Consider the following 20,568-nt stretch of genomic DNA (forward strand, 5'->3'; position numbering starts at 1 on the left):
GAGGCCCCCTGCCCCAGCCCCCCAGCTCGCCCCCCGGCCTTTGTGGGCCCCAGCCCCCTCGCGCCGCCCTCCCTGCGCGCACTCACACCCGCAACCGCGCGAGCCACCCTCCGCTGCCAGAGCCCGGCCGGGGCGCAGGGCCCGGGGACGCGGCGGCGACTCCCGGGTCCCGGCCGCCGGGCGGGGCGCGCAGGACTGGCCCTGCCCGCGCCCTTCCGCGAGCTGCAGCGTGCATGGGGCGCGAACCGACCGCGCCGAGGAGCCACCGGCCCGGGCCGATCTGTGCGCGCCCTGATCTTTGCGCTCTCCTCCGCCCTGCGCCCTGCGCCCTGCTGGCCCGCGGTCGCTGGGTAAACAGCGGCCGGGAGCCATCTTGGGGCGGGGGACAGGTCCCCAGCCGAGGGGTGGGCGCAGCCTGGGGTTCTTCGGAGACCCCCGCCTTTCGTAGGGGGCCTCTGGGGCGTCCCTCGCCGGCTCCAGGGTCTGGGAAAACGCCCTCCCCGCTCTGGTGGGCCACGTTTAAACGTGAAAACCAGGCCTGGGCGCCATCTTCCGTCCCCCTCCCCCACATCCTTGTTTACCCGGCGGGATCCGTGGCCAGAAAGAGTGTGTTGACGCAGTGTGTGCATGTGTATGTTTTTGTACTGACTGGGCGGAAAATCGGCTGGAGGGGGGACCTCGCAAGCCTCAGACTGCGCTTCCCGGAGAACCCGCCCAGGCCAGCGCCGCTGTCCGCAGCCAGCCTGGGCCGCCGGGGCCGAGGCCTTTTGTGCGTTTCTAGGTCTCCGGCCTCGTGGACGCGGTCCGACTGACAAAATCCTGCCCCTTTGTTTTAAAACCGAAGGTCAGGCCACCCTTGCGCCCTGCTCTCCCCGGCCGCGCCTTCGTCGCGCGGGCTCAGCCCCCCCCGAGTCTCGGTCACTTCTGCCCCATTTCAGGACCGAACCCGGCGCTTCCCGGAATCGTAGTGTTGCCGGCCGCGTGGACACGTTCTCCCCTTACGCCTCCCCCAGAAAAAAACCGGCATCCTTCACTAGGTCAGGACACCCGAGCCACCTCCACCCATCGCCCCAAAGCGCCTTTCCCGGTGGGGGCCGAAGTCCCCGCGCTCCACCAGCTTCTCGGGTAGGGGGCCCCGGGCGTTCGTCTGCCACCCGCTCGGGAAGCCTTGGCCAGGTGCTTGAGCGCCAGTTTCCAGGTCCCAGGTCTGGCAACCAGGGAGCTCCCGGCCTGGGCGCCGCTAAAACCCGGAGAGGCCGCGCCCGGGACAGCCAAGCTCGCTATCCCCTTGCTGCGACTGGCTCAGCCACGATTCACTGCCGAGCCGAGGTTTGGCCAGCCCAGCAGAGAGCGGCCTGGACTCGCCAGGGAGACCAGGGACGCGACGCCAGAGCCCCGCACGACACGGGGATCGGGGCGCACGGCGGGCAGAGCAGAGGTGAGGCTCCAGGCCCGGCCCCAGCGGATCCCTGCGCCTCTCGGCTCCGCCTCCGGCCCTGGCCTCTTCCCTTGGCCCGGGTCGGGTCTTCCACTCCACTGTTTGGCTCGGAGAGGACGAAGACGAGCTCGGTGCGCAGGGGGCCGGCAGCGGCCATAAATCACCACGCGGGCCCTCCTTCCCGCAGCTCACGCGCGGGGCCTCGCGGCCGGCTTCGCGTCCCGGGCCGCACCGGGCGCCCTGCTCTCCCGGTCAGCGCCTGGGGGACCCGAGACTGTGCGGGGAACCTGGCCAGCAGTTTCCCCGTTCGCCAAAGACAGGGACCGGCCTCGCCGACTCGGTGCCACCATCATGCATCCTTGCGGTCGCCAGACCCCGAAGCAACCCGGGCCTCACCGGATCGCTGCCTAGGGTAGGTGCCGAATCGGGCACTTACTCCTAGGAAGGCTCGGTGAGGCTGGGCTGGGAGCGCCGCCTCCGCCTGCGCCCAACTCCGATGCCACTTGCATCCTCCAGGGGAGACGCCAGGGTCAGTCAGAGCGGTTTCTCAGAACTCAGCCTGACACCCCTCTTCGCAGACCCCACCTTAACCCCGCGCCATCGTACTGCCCTTGGAGCTCTCTGCAGGCGCACCATGCAGGGGGGCTTTATTTGCGCAGAGAGGACCAAGCGGGGTGTCTGCGGACGCCGCGCCCGGAGTCAGGGGCTCCTCTGGTTCCCCTCCCCGCGCCAGCCCATCTTCTCCTCCATGCCGAGGACACTCGGGGCTTTTCGCCACCCGGCCCCGGCTCAGCGCCCTGGTCGGCCGCCGGCTTTAGCGCAAATAGCCGAACCATCCGGAAGGCAGGAATCGGTGGGGCGCTGGTGGCGGCATGGTAGCGGCGGCGGTCTTTCTACCCGAACAGGCACGAGGCGCTCGGGGGACTACCCCGAAAAGGGTGCGTTTGCAATAATAACGCTTAATGTCACCAGCGCTCTCTCTTTGCCAGAGGGGCGGGGAACAGGCCCGCGCGGGTGCCCTGCATCAGCCGAGCAGGCCGTGCGCGCGATCGGGGACAACCACCTCCGAACCATCTTTGCACGGGACTTGGGGGGGGGGGTGAGGACAGCGGCGAAAGGAGGAGGCGTCACCCCCGTCCTGGGCGCCTCCGCAGAGCCTCGCCGTGCCAACGGGCCGCGACAGGGACTGTAGGTGAAAGGTTTGCAAACCTCGCTCTGAAACGCCCTCACTCTCGGAGCTTCAGCTCCTTCCTAGAATTTTTAGAAGCACATCGGGAGGGACCGAGGCCTTCCGGCGGGGCCCAGAGGAACCTGAGCGCAGCCCGGGAGTGGAGAGCCGTGGCGGGCCGGCCGCAGCGCCCCAGGAAGCGCCTCGGAAAACAAAGCGCTGCGGTTTCAGCCCAAGGTTAAAGTCCACCGCCAGCGTTTTTCCCCCGGAATCCAAGAGCGATAGCGTTTCTCCAGATAAACCACCCATAAATCAGCTCCGGGGCCGCCCGCCGCAGAGCGCTGCTGACCTTGGGGAATGGTTTTTCTTGCTGGAGCTGCGGAGGACCAGCGTGGGGAGGGGGACCCCAGGCCAGTCCTGCCCCGCTCCGGGGAGGGGTGGATGAGGGGATGGCCAAGGGCATTTGTGGGCCATTAGTGGACACTTGTGAGCTCAGGGGGGATGGGGCATTGGAGAGGGGGCTGTGGTTATTCGGGGCCCCCAGCGCCGGGTTGCAGGAGATTGGCAGGTTGGGGGAGGCTGACCACGTGCCCCCTGAGGCCTGGGGTGCCTACACTGTGCTAGGCACTGGGGACGAGACCCGGGCATAAACAAGGCCTCTTTGGGGGCCTCTTTTGTCTGGGCGTGCCAGGGTGTGTTGTGCAGAGGAGTTTGTGGGGCCGCGACTAATGGGATTTATGTATGTCAGTGCGGTGACTAATGGAGGGCCTGGCAGCACGTGTGTTTGGGGAGGGGTGTGTCTGCGGGGGAGGGCGCTGCACCTGGGTGGGAGTCGGCCCCCCGGAGGGGCTGCCCGGCCTCCGGGAGGCCCGCTTCTCCTGCTGCCACCGGTCTGCATTGTTCCGGCCTCTGAAGCCTGGCTGGCAGGCCTGTGCCTGCTCAGAGCTCTGGAGCGAATTCCACCGCCAGCCTGGCCCCAAAGGCGCCTCCGTCCCTTCACACCGCAGCCCCTACAAATCCGGGCTGTGCCACCCCCTTCTGCGGAAGAAGCCCCCCCTCCCCTCTGTTTCAGTCTGAAAATTCCTTGTTCTGCAAACAGGCCTCTGCTTTGTGCAGGCCTTGAGGGCCACTGGCTTTGGGACCGTCACATCCATTCAACAGATGAGAAAGCCGAGGGGCAGGAGGGAGGAGGGACCAGCTCACACAGCTCGGAAGTGGCAGCAAGCCCCCTCGGGCGGGGGGCTGGGGGGCACACATGGAGCCCCAGCCTGAGCGATCCTGGGCTAGATAAGGTCAGGGGCCCCACTGTACATCCCACCCTCCGCCCTGCCCTTCCCCGCCCATCCGCCCTTCCACGGGCTTCTCTCCTGCTCTAGCCTGGGGGAGGGCACCGAGGTCAGAGGTCAGTGGGAGTCCACTTGGCTTGGGGCGGGGTGAGGTCAGGCTGACCCAGGGAGCAGCCGGCAGGCATTCTGTGCTGTGGTCAGGAGCTCGGGAGGGTGGGCCCTGGAGCCCGAGGGCAGGAGCTCCCCATGCTGACGTCGAGTCCGGCTCCGGCTGCCTGAAGAATCCCGTTTTCCGGCTGCCTCTGACTCTGCTGGTGTGTGACACACGCACCCCCATCTCCGAGTGACGCTCCACTGTTCTTTCTGCTACACGCACACTCGTTCTGTCCCACACATCTGTGCCCCTATGGTTGAGACACTCGTCAAAAGGGCCCCTCGACCCAGAGACGTGGAGTGAGCTCCCTAAGGGCCACCCAGCCTGGGTGGCAACAAGCCAGCTAGAGAGGTCTCGCCCAGCTCTCCACCTTCCGTGCTCCCCGCTGGTACTCCATGGCCCCGTGGTGGCATCTGGAAAGAGGGACAACAGGGCCTGACCCTCCTTCCCAGGTGTCTTGGGTGCCTCTCACACCCAGGATGTCTCTCTCCATCTCTGTCCCTCTCTCTCTCTCTCTCACACACACACCACACACGCACGCACACACACGCGCAGTCTCGCTCACTCTCTCTCTTCACCTCCCCCCCTCTTTTTTTTTTTATCCGTATTTGGCATTTTCTTTGAAGCAGAAAATAAAAACATTTCCCCTGGCTACAGCTTCGAAGGCTGTGCTCTCCTTTCTGCCTCTCTCTCGCCCACCCCCGTGTCGGTCCACTTCCAGAGTCAGCGGAAAGTTGAAAACAAACCCTCGGGAATCAGACCGACGGCACAGGCCCCCTTCCCGGGTCCCCCCACTGTCTCCGCACAGGGTCTCTGTCTGTCTCCACCCTAGAGGTGAGCGGGACGCAGCCCCCAGCACGTGCACACACGCACTCGCAGACCTTCTGCAGCCACGGGGAGTCTGAAGAACCTTCTAGAGCCGCTCCTGCCAGAAAGGCCTGCTCACTCCATTCCTGCTGCTGGGAGCGTCTGGGTTTTCCCCACCCTCCCCTGTCCAGCCCTGCTCACCTGGCCCAGCTCCCCCAGGCACTCCTCTGGGAGGCCATTGGTTCTGGATCAAGTAACCCCCAAAATTCATATCGTCAAGTCCTGAACCCCAATACCTCAAAGTAGGAACTTATTCAGAAATAGGGTTGTTAGAGATGTGATTAGTTAAGACGAGGTCATACTGGTGTGGGGTGGGTCCAGAAGCCAGCGTGACTGGTGTCCTTATAACAAGGGGACACAGAGAGAAGACAGTGTGGACAGACGGGGCAGACGGCCGGCTTGGAGCCAGAGGGAGAGGCCGGGGACAGACCCCTCCCTCGCCGCCCTCAGAAGGACCAACCTTGCCGACACCTTGACCTTGGGCTTCTGGCCTTCGGAGCTGAGGGAGAATAAATTTCTGTTGCTGAAGCCAACGACTTTGCCGTCATTTGTTATGGGGCATAGCAAAGAAGACACCGTCCCAAATTTAAGTGCCCACGAGAGCCAGGCGAGAGCCATAGACAAGCAGAGGGGCAGCATCTGGAGGGGTCAGCAAGGCAAAGCCCAACTCAGGGGTGCTGGAAAGTGGGATAAGCCCTGTGCCCAGGAAGGGGAGGAAAAGCAGAGATGGGTGAGCACGGGGTGATGTCCGCTACAGCTGGAATGTGACATCTCCCGATCCGTGAACCCTGGCGCTTTTTTTAAAACTGTGGCAAAATATACGTAGCATAAAATTTATCATCTTAACCGTTTTTAAGTGCAGGGTTCAGTGGCATTCAGTACATTCCCATTGTTGTGCAACCATCACCACCATCCATTTCCAGAACTTTTCCATCTTCCCAAACTGAAACTCTGTCCCCATGAAACACTTAACTCCCATCCTCCTCCAGCCCCAGCCCTGGCACCAGCCGTTCTTTCTGTGTGTGAATTTGCCTCCTCTGGATCCCACACATAAGTGAAGTCACACAGTATCTGTCGTCTTGTGACTGGCTTATTTCACGTAGCATTGTGTCCTCAAGGTGCGTCCATGTTGGAGCGTGTGTCACCATTTCTTTCCTGTTTAAAGCTGAATAATACTCCATTGCATGGATGGACCACGTTTTGTTTCTCTGCTCATCCGTCAATAGACGCTTGGGCTGCTTCCACCTTTGGGCCGTTGTGAATGGCGCTGCTGTGAAGGAGGAGCTCTCGGAGCCTCTGCTTTCCGCTCTCGGGTGTAAAGCCTCATTCTGTGTTTCGTTTTTGGAGGAACCTGCATACCGTTTTCCCCCATAGCTGTACCATTTTATGTCCCCGCCCGCCGTGCTCGAGGGTTCTAATTTCTCCACGTCCTCGCCAACGCGTGTTATCTTGTGGGGGTTTTTTAACAGCCATCCTAATGAGTGTGAGGTGGTGTCCCACTGTGCTTTGGATTTGCATTCTCCTAATGATTAGTGATGGTGAGCATCTCTTCGTGAGCTTATTGCCCATTTGTATGAATTCTTCGGAGAATAGTCTATTTGAGCCCTTTGCCCATTTTTTAATGAGATTGTTTGGGTTTTGGTTTTTTGTGTTCTGTCCTGGGCACCGTTTGTAACACTGTGCTGACCAAAATAAAGCACACGGGTGGGCCACCAGCCAGTCCCCAGTTTGCAAGCCTTACATAGATTCTGCTAGACCACTCCTCATGGCTAATGGTTTCCTGAGGCCACATACCCATTTCCTTGCGTTTCCACTCGTGTTTCTGTAGCAAATACTCGCCAGGTCGGGCTCTGTGCTAGGCACTGATAAAATGGTAAACAGAAGGGACCAGAGTCCTCTCTTTGTGGAGCTTACGGTCCAGGTCCGGGCAAGTGGGACAGTTCGTCAACAAAGAACTACAAGTATGGTGAGCACTACCAAGGAGAAAGACAGGCCCGGGAGCAATGGGAGGGGCCAGTCCATGCAGGGCCTCACTGTAAAGGAGGAAAGAGACGTTGTAAGTGGGTGGTACCCAACTCTTTTAAATAAAAGAAATACTGGGTTCCACAACTAGGAAACCCAGAAGTGTAACACCTTCAGGTATGGATGGATCAAGGATATGCACCCCCCCCTTCCCACTCTCTCCCTCCCTCCCTCTCAATTCTACTTCCCTTTCCGTTGGCCCCCTTCTCTCCTACAAACATCAATTCCTTCTGTGTGGTGGGATATGGCCAACCTCACGTCTGCAGCAAGAAAGACGCAGTTCCCCAAAGGGACATCGGGAGAGTTGGTAGTAAAAGGAGTAATGCCGAGTAGAAAGCAGACTGCAGGTGAACTGTCTACCCATCAAACTCTCCTCTAAGGGCCAGATCTAATCAGACCTGAGGAATGACTGATGGGTGAGATTTATCACACAGCCTTGCCCAAGAGGCAAACCTTCACCACCGGTGGCTCCACTTGCACCACCGGCCTCAAACCTTTGTGCCTCCTCCCACCCCTCCCCCCTCCTCCTCTCACCCCTCCCCCCTCTTCCTCCCCCATCCCTCTCTCTGTCTCTTAACACTCTGCCCACCCAGGCATGCCAGGTCACAGTTCCAACTCTAGAGGATAAATTGTCACACTGTGGGGCACGGGGCCTGGCTTCCCAAGTAACCGTTGCGACACATTGTATCCTCGGAGGATGGCCACACAATGTCTCCCCGCTACAGTGTGACCTTGATGTTCCTCCCATTGGAAGTGGAACCTTGTGTCTTATAACCAGATGCACAGAAGTGACGCCGTGTGACTTCCAAGGCGAGGTCAGAGAAGGAGATACAGCATCCTCCTTGTGCCCGAGAACGCTCAAGTGTGGACCCCTGAGCTGAGCCACAGGTGGCTGCATGTAGGCGGTCCCACAGAGAGACAGCCCCGAGGAGGTCCCCACCCGCCAGCAGCGGGCACCAATCGCCAGACGCAAAATCACAGAAGAAGGAAAGGAAGCCTCAGAGCTGCGTGAAGGAGGCCAGGGGCTCTGTGGCTGCCCAGGTCCCATGGGGGTGGCCAGGGTTGGAACTCAGTTTGGTCTGTCCCCGGCCAGGCTGCCCTTGCCGGCAGGAGCTGATCAAATGACCTGGGGAGAGAACGGGCTGGACTGTAGAGCCACCCAGCCAGGGTTCAAGTCCTGGCCCTGCCACCCACTTGCTGTGTGACATTTGCAAAGTCACTTCCCCTCTCTGAGCCTCAGTTTACCTGTCTGTAAAGTGGGGCTGAACACACCTCCTCTCCTAGGACCAAGTGAGGGTGTGTGTGCCTGTGGCAAATGTGCAGATGGCGGCCGAGGCGCTTGTCTTTCTAAACACTAGCAGGTGTTCCGGGAGCCCCATGGCCGGGGGTCACCGCCGCCTCCCTCCCTCCCTCCACCAGGGGGGGCTGGGTATTGGGCACGTGCTCAGGAAGGAGGGTTTCACAACTGGCCCAGCGCAGGCTGCGGGCAGCCCTGTCCCCAGGCCGCTGCCCCACTGCTTCTGGACCAGGATGGGACCGAAGCCGCTGCCCTGTGGCTGCCGTGACGAATGGCCACCAACACCCGAAAAGGCAACAGAAATGCCCTCTCTCACTTTAGGAGGCCAGACGTTCAGCATCAAGGTGTCAGCAGGGCCGGTTCCTTCTCAGGGGAGGGGCTGGGGTGGAGCATCAGCTCCGGGCCTCTCTCCCGGCTCCTGGGGGACCGGCAGTCCTCGGTGTTCCTCAGCTTGAAGCCACATCACCCCAGTCTCTGCCCCCATCGTCACACGGCCATCCTCCCTCAGGGTCTGCTGCACGTGGTACTCTCCCCTGGGCATGGGTTGGTCTCTGGGTCTTTTCTTTTCTTCTTCTTCTTTTTTTTTTTTTTGAGAAAGATTAGCCCTGAGCTAACTACTGCCAATCCTCCTCTTTTTTGCTGAGGAAGACTGGCCCTGAGCTAACATCGTGCCCATCTTCCTCTACTTTATATGTGGGATGCCTACCACAGCATGGCTTGCCAAGCGGTGCCATGTCCGCACCCGGGATCCGAACTGGCAAACCCCTGGCCGCCGAAGCAGAACGTGTGAACTTAACCGCTGTGCCACCAGGCCGACCCCTCTTCTTTTTTTCTTATGAGGACACTGGCCATGTTGGATTCAAGGCCCACCCTACTCCATTTTAACTAAACAGCAGACTGCAGAGACAACAGTAGTCCCATAAGACGAGTACCTTGCAGCCCAGCGGTGTCGCGGGCTGTCCCATCTAGGTCTGCGTGAGTGCCCTCTGAGATGTCCGCACAACGACCACATCGCCTGTGGACGCATTCCTCAGAACGTGTCCCCGTCGTTAGATGACGCACGACTGTCATGACCTCTGCAATGACCCTACTTCCCAATAAGGCCGCATTCGGAGGGTCCAGAGGTCAGGGCTGGAACATAGCTTTTGGGGGCACACAGTTCACCCTGCAGCCCCGACCCTGCGCCCTGGGCCTCTGCCCCATCCCAGCGAAGCCCCTCCTTCAGGAGGCGTGGGGTCCTCCAGCCCGCCAGGATGCGGAGGAGGAGACTGAGGTCCCATGTAGGGGCCGAGCTCCCCATGGCACCCATTCCCCTGCACGTCCCCTCTCCGGAGGGCCTGCGGTCAGCAGCCACCCTTCCTCAGGAGGGCTCCCTGGTCAGGCACAGGGTAGGCGGGCGGATCGGGAAGTGAGGTTCCCACCCTCCCATCCTAACCGCCCCCCACCCCGGCAGCCCTCCCCAGCGACTGACTGGATAGAAAGGTCACCTGCTCCCTACCTTGCTCTCTGCCGTCTCTGGGGGTCCCCGGCAGGGCTGCCCACAGTGCCTGTTGGCCTGATGACACGCCAGGGTCTGGCTGGGTTCCTTGCCTGTCTCTGCCCTACCTCCCTAGGTCACCCCCCAAATTAACGACCTGTACTCACAGCCTGGTCGTGGGGATCTCCCCCTGGGCGTCCCCTACGGCCAGCTCTTGCTGACCCTCTCCAGCCACATCATCTCTGACGGCGGGCCCCCAACAGAGGGCCGGGGGACTCCCCTCCCCAGGGAGGCCAGTAGGGGCTCAGAAGGACTGCCTCTGTCCGTGTCACCCGGGCTGCCGCTGGCAGAGCAGGGGCTGGAACCTGAGAGTGCCTGGCCCAGGGGGCCTCCTTTCCCGGTCTGTCTGGGTGTGGGGCAGGGTGACAGCACCGCCGTGTCATGGGCCGTGCGTCCAGGGGGCTGCCTCTCCGTCTCGAGGGGGTGGATGGAGCCTGGGGAAACAGGGGCCCAGACAGGAGAAGTGGCTTGTCCCAGGTCATGCAGCCCAATGGTGACGGAGAAGGGACTTCAGCTCAGATGCTCTGACGGTGCTGTTCCTTCCCAGGGGCCCCTGTCCCCTCTCTGACAAGGGTTCCTACGTGTCTGTCACCCCCACAAGCCTGCAGGGCTGTCTGGGTCTGCTCGGGCTGCCACAGCTGAGATGGGGCAGCTTGAACAACAGACATTTACTCCCCACAGATCTGGAGGCTGGAAGCCCAAGATCAAGGCGCCGGCAGGTTCCACGGCTGGTGAGGCCCCGCTTCCTGGTTCATAGGTTTCCCGGTTTTTGGCTGTGTCCTCATGTGACGGAGGCGGGAGGGAGCTCTCTGAGGTCTCTTTTATGAGGGCACGCACCCCACTCATGAGGGCTCCACCCTTATGACTTAATCACCTTCCAAAGGCCCCGCCTCCGGACACCACCCCCTTCGGGGTTAGGATCTCAATGTATGAATTTGCGGGAGGGACACAAGCATTCAGTCCGTGATACACCCACACCAAAGGCTCCTTCGCTTTTTTATCACTCTCTTGGCCACACCCAGCCCAGTGGACCTCGGTGAATGTCCACTCAATGAATGAATGAAGTGACATCATTTTGGTAGGGTTTTCAAGGATGAATAGAAGTTCGCTAGGCAGGGACATCACGGACAGGCATTCCAGGCTGGAAGAACAGCCTGTGCTAAGGCCTGGAGGCCTGCCAGCAAGTGGCATGCTGGGCCTGGAGGAGGAGAGAGAGCCAGCAAAGCCTCGCATCCCAGTGACGGGCTGCCCTGGGCTGCCCATGGCGGCCGCTGACCTCCTCCCCGTGAGCCGGGGCCTGTGCAGCCTCCAGGAGGAGTGAGGCCCCAGCACCTCTGCCCACAGGAGCCCGGTTCGCATGCTTTTAGGCATCTCTTTTCCCCTTCACGCCTGGGCGGGTTGAGTGGTGTTTATTCAAATTTTCATTTTATTGGTGTTTTCGTTGAAAGCACAGGAATTATTCAAGGCTGGTTTCGGTTCTCTTCTGGCGACGACCGCATCTTCGTACTCAAGGCACAGATTACGGGTCAGCTCAATTCGCCAGCGGCCGGAGGCTGCCTCCAAGCACCGAGCAGGACGGGAGGGATGCTCTGCAAGCCGCGTCCGGCTGGAGGCGGCGGAGGCCTGAACGGGTCATGGTCCCCGAAGTCACTAGGGACAGGGGACGTGGATGGAATATAAGAGGGGAGATCGACAGTCAATCCCACCTCTGTCCCTTTCCGCCTGTGACCCCGGTCAGCTCAGTCTTCTCATCTGTGACATGGGCGTTGACACGAGTGTTCAGCATGGGAACCCACCCCCGTCGTCTTCCACTGGTGCTGTCACCCGCGGCCTGGCTGAGCCGGGCACAGTGGGAGCCTCTGCAGGGCCCAGGGAAGGGGCATGGCGGTGCCGAAGGACACGAGAAATGGAAAGAGAGGGTTCAGCCACTCTGGCCTCCCAGGGGCGGCGATGTGAGAACACGGCCCCAAGATCCTTTGACGCTCCTCCTGTGGAAAGGTGGGGTTCCCGTCCCCTCCCCTTGATGCTGGCCTCCATGGCAGAAGGTGACGGAGTCGACAGTCCTCCCAGAACTGCCAGCTCCTGCTTTTTGCCTCTTGGGTGCTCCCTCTTGGAACCCAGCCGCCATGCTGCGAGGAAGCCCAGAGGTCCCGAGGACAGGCCCGCGTGGAAGGCCCGGTTGTGCGTGTGTGTGTGTGTGTGTGAGCTCCTCAGAAAAGGGCATCCAGCCCCAGTAGGTGCCCCAGCAGACGCCACGTGGAGCGGGGGTGAGCTGACCCTGCCAAGATCGGCCCAAATTGCAGATTCACAAGCAAATAAATAATTGTCGTCATTGTGAGCCAGGAGCATTGGGGTGGTGTGTTACACGGCAATAGGTGACTAAAACGCAAGGTTCAGCTGAAAAGAGTTTCTGAGAACATGCTTCAGGGACCTCCCATGGGAGGTCCAGCAGTCACACGCACGTCCCAAACCTGCCCCCATGAGCACCACTGCAGTGGTAGCTGGTACATTTTCTTTTCTTTTTTTTAAAGTTAATTTAATTGCTTTTTTCTTTTGAAGAAGAAGATTAGCCCTGAGCTAACATCTGCTGCCAATCCTCCTCTTTTTTTTTTGCTGAAGAAGACTGGTTCCGAGCTAACATCCATGCCCACCTTCCTCTACTTTATATGTAGGGTGCCTGCCACAGCATGGCGTGCCAAGCAGTGCCATGTCTGCACCCGGGATCCCAACCGGCAAACCCCGGGCCGCCGAAGCGGAACGTGCACACTTAACCGCTGCGCCACCGGGCGGGCCCAGCTGGTGAATTTTCAACAACAGGTTCTCGGGGGTGGACGGGAGGGAAGCCCTGATTTGTAGCATCCACCGGTCTCTGTGGTGTAAATAGTCCCGCCTTCGAGCTGCCACTGGACGCAGAGTTGGGAAGGGCCGGGCAGTGACGCGCCATCATATACTATTTCTACTGTACGGATACAATCAACATAAACAGCCTCGAAAGCGTAGACGAGACTAAACTGTGGGAAAATAATTCGGAAATGGTGAGGTTTGAGTCTTTCCCGCCTTTGTTTTCCATATAGTTCATTTAACGTTAAGTTTTTATCATCTAATGTTTAATAACAGCCGCGTTTGGCAACCTGTTTACAAGATTCCTGAAAATTCCAGGCGGCTCTCCCAAGCTGGTGGGAGCCCGTTCCCGCACAGCCCTGGGTGGGGGCTGTTCAGCCACTTGCAGGACAGACCCAGCCCCGTCTCCCGAGCTTGCAGCTCAGTGAGGCGTCTTGAGTTTCATTAAACCCAGATTCCCCCAGACAGAGGGCAGGGGGTGGGCGATGGAACCGGCCGTCGGTCTGCCCCAGGTCCCCACTTAGGTCTAGGAATGCCCCTTCCACAGGGTCCAGCCCCGAGGACCAGGCCCCCTATCCAGAGAGCTCCGTGGGGACAGGCGAGGAAGAGGAACCAGCAGGCTCCATGCTGTCTGAGGCTTCTCCTAGGAAGATTTGAGCCTTGGGGTGACGAGGCTGGGGGGCTGGAACCCTCCGGAGTCTCCTTCACTCACACGTCTGGTGGCGGACGCTGGCCGTTGGCTGGGACCTCAGCCAGAGCTGTGGGCTGGAACACCTACGTGGCCTCTCCGTGTGGCGGGGGCTTCCTCGCAGCGTGGCGGTCTCAGCTCTCCCATGGAAGTTCAAGGTCCCAAAAGCGAGCATCTCGGAACGAAGCTGGACCACCTTTTCTGACGGCCTCACCTCGTGTGATGGCTGAGCTCTGTCTCCCCAAATTTATATACTGAACAGCTCACCCCGGCACCTCAGAAGGCAGCCGTATTGGGAAACAGGGTCTTTACAGATGCAACTCGTTCAGAGGAGTCGTCCTGGAGTAGCGTGGACCCCTAATTCAATATGACCGACGTCCTTGTGAAAAGGGGAAATTCGGACGCAGAGACAGACACACACAAAGGAAGAGAGTGGAGGTGAAAGCAAAGATCAGAAGGATGCTTCCAAAAGCATCAAAAGCATCCTCCCTTCCTACGTGGTCCTCCCTTCTAGATTCTTCTAGAATCTTGCCATGCCTCCAATCGAGAGGTGGGATCCTTGCCCCCTCCTCTGGAATCTGGGTTTCTGGCTTGCTCGTACAAGTGGAATAACCCATTGAGTGACTTCTATGGCGGCTGCTGCCTTGTTCTCTGGGACACCACCTGTTGAGTCCTGAGCCGCCATGAGGACATCCCACACCCTGCGGCCGCCATGTTGTGAGGAAGCCAAGGCCACACAGAGAGGCCACAAGTAGGCGTCCTCCTCAACAGCCCCAGGTGTCCTCCCAGCCAGCTGCCAGACGTGTGTGGGAAAATGCTTTCATGTGGTTCTCATCACCCCAGCCTTTTTTTTTTTTTTTTGAGGAAGATTAGCCCTGAGCTAACATCCATGCCCATCTTCCTCTACTTTATATGTGGGACTCCTACCACAGCATGGCTTGACGAGCGGTGCCATGTCCATGCCCAGGATCTGAACCGGCGAACCCTGGGCTGCCGATGTGGAACGTGCGCACGTGACCTCTGCGCCACGGGGCCGGCCCCTCACCCCAGCCTTTGAGTCATCCCAGGTGAGGCCCCAGTCATCAAGGACGGGAAACAAGTCATCTCCACTGTGCTCTTCCCAAACGTTGGGCCCAGAGAATCCACGAGTGGAATAAAATGGTGGCTTTCAGGCCCGAGGTGCGGGGTCATTTGTACGAAGCAGAGCATGTCGGGAGCTGCTCAGCAAACACAAGCCTTTCTCACCCTCCTGTCCCAGCACGGTCCCTTCTCCCGTCCCCCCTCCCCATCAGTCCCAGCCACCACCCCACCGTGTGGCTCTGTCGCCAGTGCCTCCACGTCGTAGGGGGTTCAGGCTGCCGTCCCCAGAACTGCTCTCTAGGGCTCTCAGCTCCCGGGTGTGCCAGGCCGAGGCCCCGAGGACAGGGATGAGGGTGGGGCGGAGGTGGAGTCGCCCCTCTCTTGGGGTCCGCTCACAGCAGGTCACAGAGCCACCCTCGGCGTCACCATTGGCCTCCACCGGCTGCCCAGCACGCCGTCCACCAGGCTCCTCAAGCCAAGTGCTTTCCAGGGTGCCCAGTGGGACTCGCGACTCCGCCGCCCGCGTGCGAGGAGCTGCGCTGGGGTCCCGCGCCCTCCGCCAGCCCTGCCTGGGCCTGCCTGCGCCACCAGGACCCACACCCAGCTTGTTTGGATGTAGGGACGGTGGAGCTCAGGAACCCAACCCTCCCTTGGGGAACGGGGACATCAGGCCGCTCCTGACACATCCCATCCTCAGCCTCAATTATTCGTTCAACAGGCCATCGCGAACCATACGGCTGGCGCGGCCGCTGGAGGCACACGGGCACACACCGATGTCCCTGCCCTCGGGGAGCCCCCAGCTCGGGGGAGACAGAGCTGAAGCAGATGCTGTGGGGATGATACGGAGAAGGCCAGCCGGTCCTCGGGGTCTGCAGGAAAAGCCCCAAACAACCTGGGGTGCCGACAGCAGGGGCATCCCAGGGCGGGGGCGGGGCGGGGGAGACAGAAGGGAGGGCTTTAAAATTGTGTTTGTTTTCAGTTAGGGAACGTCACCCACGCTTCTATGAAAGCTTCCAACCAGAGGATGTGGAATAAGGGGAATCCCAGTGTCACAACAGGTCGCGGGGTGGCCCTCACTCATCTTTCTCTCGGCCTAGACCTGCAGACGGGTGTGTGGGTTTGTTCCCGGCTTGCTGGGCCTCCAAAACGGAGCAGGAACGTCTTTATTTTTCCTGTGGGTTTTTTTTTTTTTTTGGCATGGTTACTTTTTTTTTTTTTCAAAGATTGGCACCTGAGCTGACATCTGGTGCCAATCTTTCTTTTTCCGGTTTTTTTCTTCTTCTCCCGAAAGCCCCCCAATACACAGTTGTGTATTTTTAGTTGTGGGTCCTCCTAGTTGTGGCATGTGGGACGCCACCTCAGCATGGCTTGATGAGCAGTGCCATGACCGCGCCCAGGATTCGAACCGGTGAAACCCTGGGCCACCAAAGCGGAGCACGCAAACTTAACCACTCGGCCACGGGGCCAGCCCCTAGCAGGAACATCTTTACCTGTCTGCATGTCCAGAGCCACCTCCTTCTTTTTCCCAAGCCCCTCGTACTGGTCTGCTCAGGCTGCTGTAACAAACACCACGCACAGGGGCAGCTTAAATGACAGACGTTTCTTTCTCCCGGTTCTGGAGGCAGAAAGTCCGAGACGGAGGTGTGGGCAGGGCTGCCGCCTCCTGAGGCCTCATTCCTGGGCGTGGAGACGTTCGTCCTCTCCCCGTGTCCTCACCTGCTTGTCCCTCTGCGTGTCTGTGTCCTCATCTCTTCTTATAGGACCCCGGTCCTGCTGGATTGGGGCCCCACCCCAGAGACCTCACTACCTTCATCGCCTCTTTATGGGCCCAGACTGCAGAGCGGGGAAACTGAGGACTCTCGAGGGAAGTGACTTGGCGGGGGAGGTTGGGCAGGGGGCAACGTCAGATGCTGCTGTGGGGGTGGGGGTGGGGCTCTTGAGAAACCTCCCATGGGGAAGCAGCTCCTTGCTGGGTTGAAGAGCAGCCCCCCCAAAATTCATGTCTGCGGGACCTCAGAACATGCCCTCATTTGGAAACAGGGTCTTTGTAAACGTTGTTAAAAGGGTTACAATTAAAATGTGGTTGAGATGAGGTCACCCTGGGTACTTGCTTTGGGGTAATATGTTAGGGCGGCCCCAGGAGACTAGCTGGACCCGCCCTCGGGGACCCTCCCGTCCCCTTCCTAGCTCACATATTCACCCAGCTCCTCCTCCGTTGTTCACGGGACCCGGCCCTCAGGAGGAGCTCAGCATCCGGCTGGAGGTAGGCGGGGACCCAGCCAACTGAAGAACAGGTGTCCAGTGTAGACGGCCACCAACACGTGGGGTAGGCATTCTCTTGGACCACTGACAGTTTAAAAATGTGCCCAGGGGCCGGCCCGGTGGCACAGCGGTTAAGTTCGCACGTTCTGCTTCGGCGGCCTGGGGTTCGCCGGTTCGGATCCTGGGTGCAGACATGGCACCACTTGGCACACCATGCTGTGGCAGGCATCCCACATATAAAGTAGAGGAAAATGGGCACGGATGTGAGCTCAGGGCCAGTCTTCCTCAGCAAAAAGAGGAGGATTGGCAGTAGTTAGCTCAGGGCTAATCTTCCTCAAAAAACAAGAAACAAAAAAACCAGAAAAGTGCCCGTGCATTCTTTACACACCCCAGCATGAGGCCGTGTCTGAGTCCCCTCCCTTTGGTCCAGGGCAGGCCAGGCCTGTGACTGCTTCGACCCAAAGAATAGGGCAGAGGTGTCACCTGTGATGTCCGAGGCTAGGTCACGGAAGGCTTCAGCTTCCACCTGGCTCTCGGCGCACTCAAGGGCAGGCCAGCCACAGCAGGGGCCACCGGGCTGCAGGTGTCCTGGCCGAGAGCCCCGTGGAGCCCCCCTGCCCCCACCGCCTGCGCCAGCATCACCTGCCAGCCCAGAGTCTTTCCAGACCCCAGGCCAGCTGAGTTCTCAAGTGACTGCAGCGCCTGGGGACATCTGACCGTCACCGCATGAGGGACCCCAGGTGGGGACCGCCTGGCTGAGCATCTTCCTGATTTCCTGACCCGCAAAATCCTGGGCTAAATAAAGATGGTGCTAAGCTGCTATGTTTAGGAGCAGCTGGTTGCAGAGAAATGGTAACCAGAATGGCCACCGCGCTCCTTTGGGGCCGCCTGGATGTCGGTATGCAAGCATCGTGCCGAGAACCCAGGCCTTCCCAAAGCATGGCAGACACCGCGCACGGACGTGGGTGCACACACGCCCTGCTTCCCCCAGAAGCCAGTGGAGGTCGCCCCAGGCTCCAGAGCCGCCCCGGCCCCCGCCCAGGCCCCCTCCGCCCAGCCCACCCTCCACACCTGGGTGGGTGTCCGGGGGCTGTCGTCTTGAAGTCCCATCCGCTGGCCGGCCTCACTCTCTCACAGTCTGGAGGCCAGAATTCTGAGATCGAGGGGCCACGGGCTCCCCCCGAAACCTACAGGGGGCCCTTCCTCGCCTCTCTCCCCGTATAAAGACACCCGTCCTGTTGGCTGCGGGCCCACCTTAATGAGCTCCTCTTAACTCGGTTACACCTGCCAAGACCTATTTCCAAATAAGGTCGTACCTGTGAACGGTATCGGGGGATCGGGACTTCGACACGTCTTTTTTGGGGAAGGGAAACACTGTTCTACCCACAATGGTATTCTTCGGGCGGGTCTGAGTTCAGGCTTCCCCTCCTCCGTGGGCATCTCCTCTGGCCCCTCGTTGCCCCGTCCCAGCCTGGACACCTGTGGCCCCTGCCCAGTGGTGGGCGTCTTAGGGCTGGGATGGTCGCATTCCTCGGGGCGTCCCAGGTGTCCGAGATGAAGTGCCCCTGGGGGGAGTGACCTCTCAGGTCCTCAAGTGGGTGCGGCTGCCACACGCAGGAAGGACCAAGGACGCCCCTGCAGGAGGTGAACCCCAGCCTCCACCCAGGACGACAGGCGGCACGTGGGGTCCAAGCAAAGCAATGGTTAAATTCTAAAGACTCCCGGGCCAGTTTTGTGGGGAGCTGTTGGCCCAAGCCCCTCGCCCTGCCACCACCTGGGCCCTCCCCGGGACCCCGGACCTCCCAGTAGCGAAAGGATGGACGCCTGGGCCAGCAGGGGCCGAGGGGGCACGGCCAGGCTCTGTCTCCTCTGACCGGTTACTGCTGGTTGTAAATCTGGTGACTGTCACCCTTGATCCTCACCCAGACACGCTGGCCCCACGCTGGGGCTGGACTCAGACAGGGAGTGGGACACGGGCTGAGCCCTGGCGAACGGGTGGAGTGCATGAGAACAGGCACATGGGGCCCGAGGCAGGTCGTGTCCACGCTGAGCAGATGCAGGCAGCTGGTTAAGCAAAAGAAAGAAGCGATAGAGGCCAGAGGAGCTGTGCTCACCCAGAGGGCATTACCTGTACCCCTGCCCCTGTGAGGTGACCAGGTCCTCCAAGGCCCCCCCCAAGGGGGAGAGAAGGCTACATGAGCTCTGGGGCAGGAGAACTGCCCTCCAGTCCTGTCTCCACTGCTTGCTGGCTCACCAGGTGGCCTGCGGCAGCCCCACCCTCTCTGAGCCACTTGTTATCCGTGGCGATGCTTTCAGCCACAAGTGACAGAAAACCTGACTAAGGATGATTTAAGCAAAAAAGGCTCTGTCTTCATATCACAAGAATCCTAGATTAGGAGAACTGAGGTAGGAGAATTCAGCAGCTTATTCACCTCAGCCTTTAATGCTGCTGTCTTAGCGTTGTGCCTCATGATCACAATATGGCTGCTGAAGCTCCAGACATTCTCTCCCATACGCCCTTGTCCTCACCATTTCAGTGTACGTTGGCCCAGTTGAACAGCTAATTGCCAGTATCAGCACTTCTCTGTCTGAAGGCTTTCTCACCACCCAGAGCCTGGTTGCCATTCTCAAGGTGGGTGCGGACTAACACCCAGGGGCGGCCCTCCATGGTCACCAATGGGAGTTGGTGGATCAGTCGCCCTTGGGTGGCAGAGCTCGGAGGTGTGTGCCCTTCCTTGTCTCCCCAGGGCCCCCTGGGCTTGTGCTCTGGCTGCCCACGGCAGCCACCTGCTCACTAACACATCTTTTCTTGGCTCCTTCCCATTCGTGCTTTACTCTCCACCTCCCTGCAGCGGGTTCCTCGCTCGCCCCGAAATACTTGTGTCAGGGGCCGCCTCTGGGGCAAAGACGTCTAAGACAGGAAGGCAGGAGCGAAGCTTCTCCTTCCTTTTATTGGGGAGGAAAACCTTCCTGCCACTTCGCCTCGCGCATCATCGGCCCCAAGGGGGGTCAGGTGGCCGCACCACCCCCGGCCGCTGGTCGGGGCATCTGCCCTTCCTGACTGTGTCCGTCGGGCCCTGGCTCGGCCCCTGCCCTGAAGAATTGCCCCGGCCGCCTCTGGACGATTCGGTGGGCCACAGTCTGCGAGCTGGCCCCGCAAAGGGCGGCGGGGCTACTGGCCACCGAGCCGGGTGGCCCGTGCTTAACGGCCCTGCCATAGCTCCCCTGGGGACTTGGTTTCCTCGTCTGCAAAATGGGACTGCAGACACCACCCCTGGGAGGGGAGGTGCCTTCCCTTGGCGGGCGGGCAGGAAGGCTGCTGAAGTGCGGTGATGTGACGGAGGGCCGCAGGCCTGGGGACGCGGCCTGGCACCGCGCTCGCCCATGTGGACGCACGTCTGCCCTGCCTTCCTTCCCTCTCTGCCCTCCTCGTGGCCCCCAGGGGGCAGCTGAGCCTGGCTGCAGCAGCTGACCTGACTTCAATGCCTGCTTGCTTCTTCCTCCCGCTGCCCACCCTCCCCCCACCTCTCTGAGAGCTCCGTGGGGCCCTGGGGACAAGGCGAACTTAGGAGGGTGGAAGGAAGGGCAGGAGGGAAATGGACACACATGGAGCAGCTCCAGCAGGCCGGCCCCCATGAGGCTCATCAAATGCACCCCCCCCCAGGTCCCTCCAGCCACCAGGCCACCAATTCTGGACAAGGGACCAGGTGGTGGGGAGGAAGCACCTGGCTCGACCAGGTCAGACCCCGTCTGTGCAGCCTCCCCCGGCCCCCCACTCAGAGGAGCAGAGACGGGACCTGATGCTCAGTAACGCTCAAAATTCCGTTGCTTAAAATCCAGCTCCTGGTCCAGAGCTGGAACCAGGGGTGACAGGCCACCCTGGGGAGCCGGTGGGAAGGGGGAGCCGGGCTGTGCTGCCAGGAGGGTG

This window comes from Equus asinus, chromosome 14 (genome assembly GCF_041296235.1).
Source record: "Equus asinus isolate D_3611 breed Donkey chromosome 14, EquAss-T2T_v2, whole genome shotgun sequence".
Taxonomy (NCBI): Eukaryota; Metazoa; Chordata; class Mammalia; order Perissodactyla; family Equidae; genus Equus; species Equus asinus.